This window comes from Dipteris shenzhenensis, chromosome 30, assembly GCF_047967505.1.
Source record: "Dipteris shenzhenensis isolate YYH24624 ecotype China chromosome 30, Dip_SZ_1.0, whole genome shotgun sequence".
NCBI lineage: Eukaryota > Viridiplantae > Streptophyta > Polypodiopsida > Gleicheniales > Dipteridaceae > Dipteris > Dipteris shenzhenensis.
In genome coordinates, this window is record NC_141625.1 from 35,805,061 (window position 1) to 35,811,060 (window position 6,000).

The window sequence follows — 6,000 nt, forward strand, 5'->3', positions numbered from 1 at the left end:
TAGATTTACTATGCCATTGTAAAATGCCATGCAAAATGACATGTTTGATAGGTATTATGACAAGATGAAAGAAGAGATCCATCAAGTTGTCTATAATGGCATGGACAAAACAAATTGCACCATTGTTGAGCAATGGATGGAAGAAAGTTTCTAAGAGACCTCTTATCAATACGATGGTAATTAGGTTCAAAGGTGAGGCTTTCCATTAGCCCATTGATACAAGTGGCCATACAAAGACAAGGGAGTACATTGTTTGAACAGTTTGAGGGTTGGGAATTAGAAAATGTAATTCACGTCATTATAGATATGGCAAAGAATTTCTAAAAACTAGGAAATTACCAAATGCAAAATATCCCAATATTTAGGCCTTACATTGCTCTTGTCATTTTACTGTATTGGAGGATTGGTGCAAAAACACATAGATCCATTTCTTCAAAATAGCCATCATGAGGGTCGAAAGGTGGTTTGTACTTTCTTAATCATGAAACATTATTGGGGATATTTGGAAACCATAAAGATGCATCCAACCCATAGATTTTTAATGCTTGGAGATACATGTTTTAGAACAAACTATGTTATGTTGGAGTGCTTGCTAAAGTTGCAAATGTTGTTACCAAAACGTTGTACAGAGCAAAGGCAATTGGTGTGGATAGCTGAGATTCAGTCAACATCCTTTTGCACAAAATTCTGTGAGATCAAAACATAGTAATTACAAGTTCATGCACATAATAAAAGTAATTGGAGTAATTACAAGTTCATACACTTAGTATCTAGGAATCACTTACAATTGGTCAGAGAAGAGGATTATACACATGTATGCAAATGGTAGAGTATTGGATGATATGAAGAGAGAGTGTATTGATGGTGATATGACAAAGTGGTTATCAAAAAATCTTCCTAGAGCCTTGAATGATGCTCCTATTCTTGAGCAATAGAATCCAATGACAAAAATGCCGCTGAGGAAAAATCAACATTGATTTGAAAACTATCACAATGGGTACATATGCATTATTTGTTTGTGTGTTTTCTATTTGATATTATGTTTGATTTTAATAGTTAGCTGTGTAGTCTCCAGTGGTGACTCATGTGTCGTGGGGATCTTGCGGGAACACCAATGGAGTTCTCCTCCAAGCTACTCTGGGTTGAGAGCAACGCATGCAAATGCCGTCCACTAGTGTCACTGTAGCGACTCCTAGCTTGTTGCGATCATGAATCCATAAGGAGAAGAAGAGGGAGGGGAGAGGGGAGTGGAGAAGGGAGAGGAGGAGAAGAAGCAGAGAAGAGGAGAAGAGAACATGCAGATCCACGAAAGGCACTATGAGGGAACAAGAGACAACTCCAAAGAGGAGGAAGAGAGCTTGTATTCTAATGTGTGCAACCAACAAGTGAAGACCAAAGTCAACCATTTGGTCTTTTATACAAGCCACCTTTTAAAGGGAGGGCCAACCTTATTCCCTTTATACCACTCTCTTTTGTCATCCTTTACAATCAACTTGGCCCTATTTGGGTCCAAGGCAAAATCCTAGCTCTAGGGACTTGTGACTATCCATCAAGTGACATTGCCAACTAATGTAGTTAACATGCCCCCCTTCCTGTTCTCAATCCAGTCCCCTAGACTGTGCCAAGGTCATGGTTGTTGGAGCGTTCTCGATGAAGATCATTCCTTGTGTGCACGTGTGAAATTTTTCTGTTTGTAGTGCTTCATATGTCTTCACTAGATTCGTTGTTGTGGAATTGTTGCTGGAAGGATGGATATTTCATCTAGTAGCATCGGATTCCATTGTAATTGGCACACATGTCCAGAGTGATTACAATGGCTAGACGTTGGGTGGATGGATTGGAGCCAAGTTCTTGTGATCGTTTAAAGAAAGAGAAAGAAAAAGAAAAAACTAAGGTTTAAGTTAGTAGGAATATTGTGTTAGTAGGTGTTCATGTAAGATCTGAGTAGTATTAGTGTAAGAGGTTTAAGTACCAATGAATTATAATGCTCCTCCTAATGTCCCGTATTTTCTTTGAGTGGGACTTTATTGGATTCTCTTCAGACTGTGTCAGAATGTTTGGAGTTGTGCATGACATTTTGTCTTGCTTCTCTGCACTCTTTTCTTGTTTTTGCATAACAATAGTACCCAATTAACCATTTTAGCCTCGCAATGTAATAGCCATCTTAATTTAGAGGACTTTCCTAGAATTCAAGATGCTATAAACCTCTTCAACCATAGTCCTCATTTTGAAAGATTGTATTGTGTATTATCAGACTCCTTTGGACATGATTTAGATAAAATAAAGCTGTAGATGGTGCCATAACCTTATTGGGATTAATTATTTCCAGAAGCTCATCCAGTCCCATTTCATTGTGATCAGATTCACCTTGCAATCAAACTAATCTCTTAGAGCCGTTGATGCCTTGGGATATTGGGGGTTAATCTGTCTTTGACTAGCCCCCGTACCTTTGTTGTGAGGAGCTTTTTCCATAATAGCAATGTGTTATGAAGAGCTTCAGTATCTTTTTTCGCAGTAGGCTCTTGTGGATCTATTCCATTTTTATAAGTAGGTTCTTGTGGGTCTGCTATGATGGAGTTGGATTGAATGCCATACTGAAGGGGTGGTTTTGTATTTCCTTGTGAGAAATTTGATGAAGGCCTCAAATGATAATTGCTGTGCCCTTTGTGGACCTTACAGTAGGTTCTTGTGTCACTACTACTTTTTTAGGAGCAGGTTCTTGTGTATCTAGAGCTGAGTATCCTTCATTGTTGGTGTTGTGACGCCAAAAATTGATATTTTTAATTTGGCATTGGTATTGTTTTTCTCTATGTTTGATAAGAGTTTGAGTATCAAGTGATAGCCTAGCAGCTCTCACTTATTTCTATTTTCTATGATATTGTATGGGATTGAGAGGATGAGTGGAATGGCTCATTGTAAATACCATAGGTATGAATTATAAATACCTTGGTATGGGGTGAGAGTTATTTGTGTATGGGATATTATGGAGTTTTTTAGAAAATAGGAAGAGTGAGTGGGATATTATGGAGTTTTTTAGAAAATAGGAAGAGTGAGTCATATAAAGAGGTGGGCTCATGTCCATGTGTTCCAATAATATAAGAGAGGCCACATGCCAAGCGTGTGGAAGGCATGTGGAGGAGTGTGAAGTCAAGAGGAATCCTTCTAGAACTCCTATGTGGAATAAGGAGGATGTGGACATATGGAAAAGAGAGGGTCCCTATGGGCTCCATGTGAGGAGACTCTTGACTTTCTCAATATTTTAAGAGTCTTGAGCATCTTGTGATGGGACACATGGCAAGAGTAGCCAAAAAGGACATGGATGGTGACATACGTGCTTATGTGATTGATGGGGAAAGGAATCTATAGGCAGCAATTGTAAATGGGTGAAGGAGAGTAACAAAATCTCTATAAAAGGAGCCCTCCTCTCCCTTGTTCATCTATCTCTTCCACCATTAGGCCTCATGTTGCTGTAGCTCTAGTCTCCCCAAGCCTCTTTCATGAGCCTTCTCTCCCTCTTGTAGATATTCTCTTATGTAGACTCTTGAGTCCATCTCTCTCTAGTTTATTCTCTCTCTATGAGTAGTCTTGGAGCTTCCGCTCCCTCTTGTATGTATGAAACCTCTTCTTCTCCCTTGTGTTTGTAGTGTTGGAGTGGATTCTCACTCTATTTGTAACGAAGGTCACTTCAGGTTCTCTCTCTCTTGAGTGTCTCTTCCCTTTTTTTTCTTTCAAAGCCTTAAAAGTTCTTTGTATTCGGCTGCTCACTGTGCACACATGGTCCATTTGTTTCTCGAGCCACCATGCAAGCTTCTTACCCTCTTCTAGGCGAAATCCATGAGGGGTGGATCGTTGATGAAGGTGGAGTCTTGAGGGAGCATCCTGCTCAGGCGAAATTAGCCTGGGTGGAGGGCTGTTTTCATGACAGTTTTTACCCCTGTCTAGTAAACTGTCCATAACTTTTTGGCCGCTTCTCTATTTCTTATGAAACATATATCAGCGCAAAGCTCTCTTTAAGGAGCATGTCTCTAGGTGCTTAGATCTAGAATCAAATACTGCTGCAAAATGTTGTGAGTCTCTGTGTCTGACAGTCTGTTTTCATGATAGTTTTTACCCCCTTCCAGTAAACTGTCCATATCTCTTCAACCGTCTGTCTGTTTTCAATGAAACTTATATCAGCGCGAAGCTCATCTCAAGGCGCATCTCTTTGTGTGATTGAATCTCTGATATCATGTCTCTACTAAAAGTTATAGGCCTCTGTGTCTAATGACAGTTGTAGAGTGTTTTGAGCTAAGTATAAGGGTGTCTATGAAGGAGGTGTAATGTTTCCTCGGAATCTACCCATCCGACCCAATCAGCCCCTTCATATATCAGTTCATGTCATGTTGAGCCGCAAGATCTTCTTTCAACAACGTATCGCTCTTCTCTTTGGCGCAGACCGGCTCGCTGAGATTATGGCCTCTGCTGATCCTTTCCTTCTCCCTATGCTTGATTACAACATCACTTGGGATGTTACCATCTTCATTCTCATCTGAGGGAAGAAAGTATGGTGTGGTATCTTAGCATAAAAGCTTCTTTCTAATGTCCCATTCTCAATGATAAATATCTTTGTCAGTCAGTTCGAAAGCAGCAGGAAGTGAAGAGGTGCGTGAAGTTTATTACCCCCAACTTCATGTCACAGTGTTGTAGACTCAAACCTGTTAGGTCTCACCTCTAAGTGTTGTGGTTGAGGGATGAAGTTGTCCATGAGGAAAGCACCACAAGTTGGGCTGCTATGTTTATGATAAAGTGATATATGTTCTTTGTAGTAAATGCGAGTAGGACCACCATATCTTGGAGATATTTTGTTTTGTTGAGCCCAAGTTGCTTCTGAAAAAGTTGTCAGTGAGAGGTTGATTCCTCATTCACATTGGAAGATTCTTGTGTGACTTACATTGTGTTTGGTGTGGATACATATTGTGGTGTAGCTATTGTTTGCCTTGAAGATGATGTAATGAATTCAACGGCATTTCAATAGACAGATGGGAGAAAAACAAGGTGAAAATGCTAACTGTAGGTGTTAGGATGAGAAGTATGTACGTTTTATGGGACCTTGTGGGGGATAGACATTCATCTTTAGTGTTGAAAGTAAAAATATAAATTGCTTGCTTGATACAACCATTGTAATGAAATGTTTTAGAGATGGTGATTATATGATTGGACTATTTCTATTCATCGATGTGCAAGCCAAGCGACTTTGATTCATATCTCTTTTCTTTTTCTTTGTCAAACAAAGAACAGTAAAAATTAACTAGTATTTCTACTGTTTATGGAAGACCTCGATTATGAAATGATACGCATGGCTTCTTTTATGAAAGGATGCAAACCTCAACAAATGAGCATGGTGATTTTACTTTCCATCTTGAAAAAATTATCCATTCATTTGCATACGAACGTGTCACAAGAAAGTGTTTACCGCCCATCTTCCTTTCTAAAGGAATGCTGTAAGAGTTTTAAAGTCCATAAGAAGACAATTCGTTTGCAAAAAATTCTAGTGAAAAGAATAATGAGCTAAGCATACGTGGCCTTACATCAATATCATCTAGAAACGATCTGCATTTTGAAAGAAACAATTCTTGCTTGTAAACAAGGACTTCTTTAACTTACTTCTAAACATAAGGACTTCTTTAATGCAGTTCACATACATCAAAAGAAACAAAAGGCAAAGAACGCATATGATGGTATTGCAAGAAAGATTCCAAGAAGTTTGAATGAAAAAGATTATGTCATGCAAAGTTTCAATGAAGTTTGTTTAGTCCAAAATCATACAACAATTGACCTCACGTTTCTTGATAGCATCCTTCATCAAATAGAAACACAACTCTACACAAGTATAAGCTCCATATTTTGAAAGAAAGCAATTTAGAGAGCATATGGCAACTCATAACGAACAAGACCTATCAAGAAAGTGCTACAGCGGATCGATTGACATTCCAAACAAAGATAGGAGCACGAACTTAATTT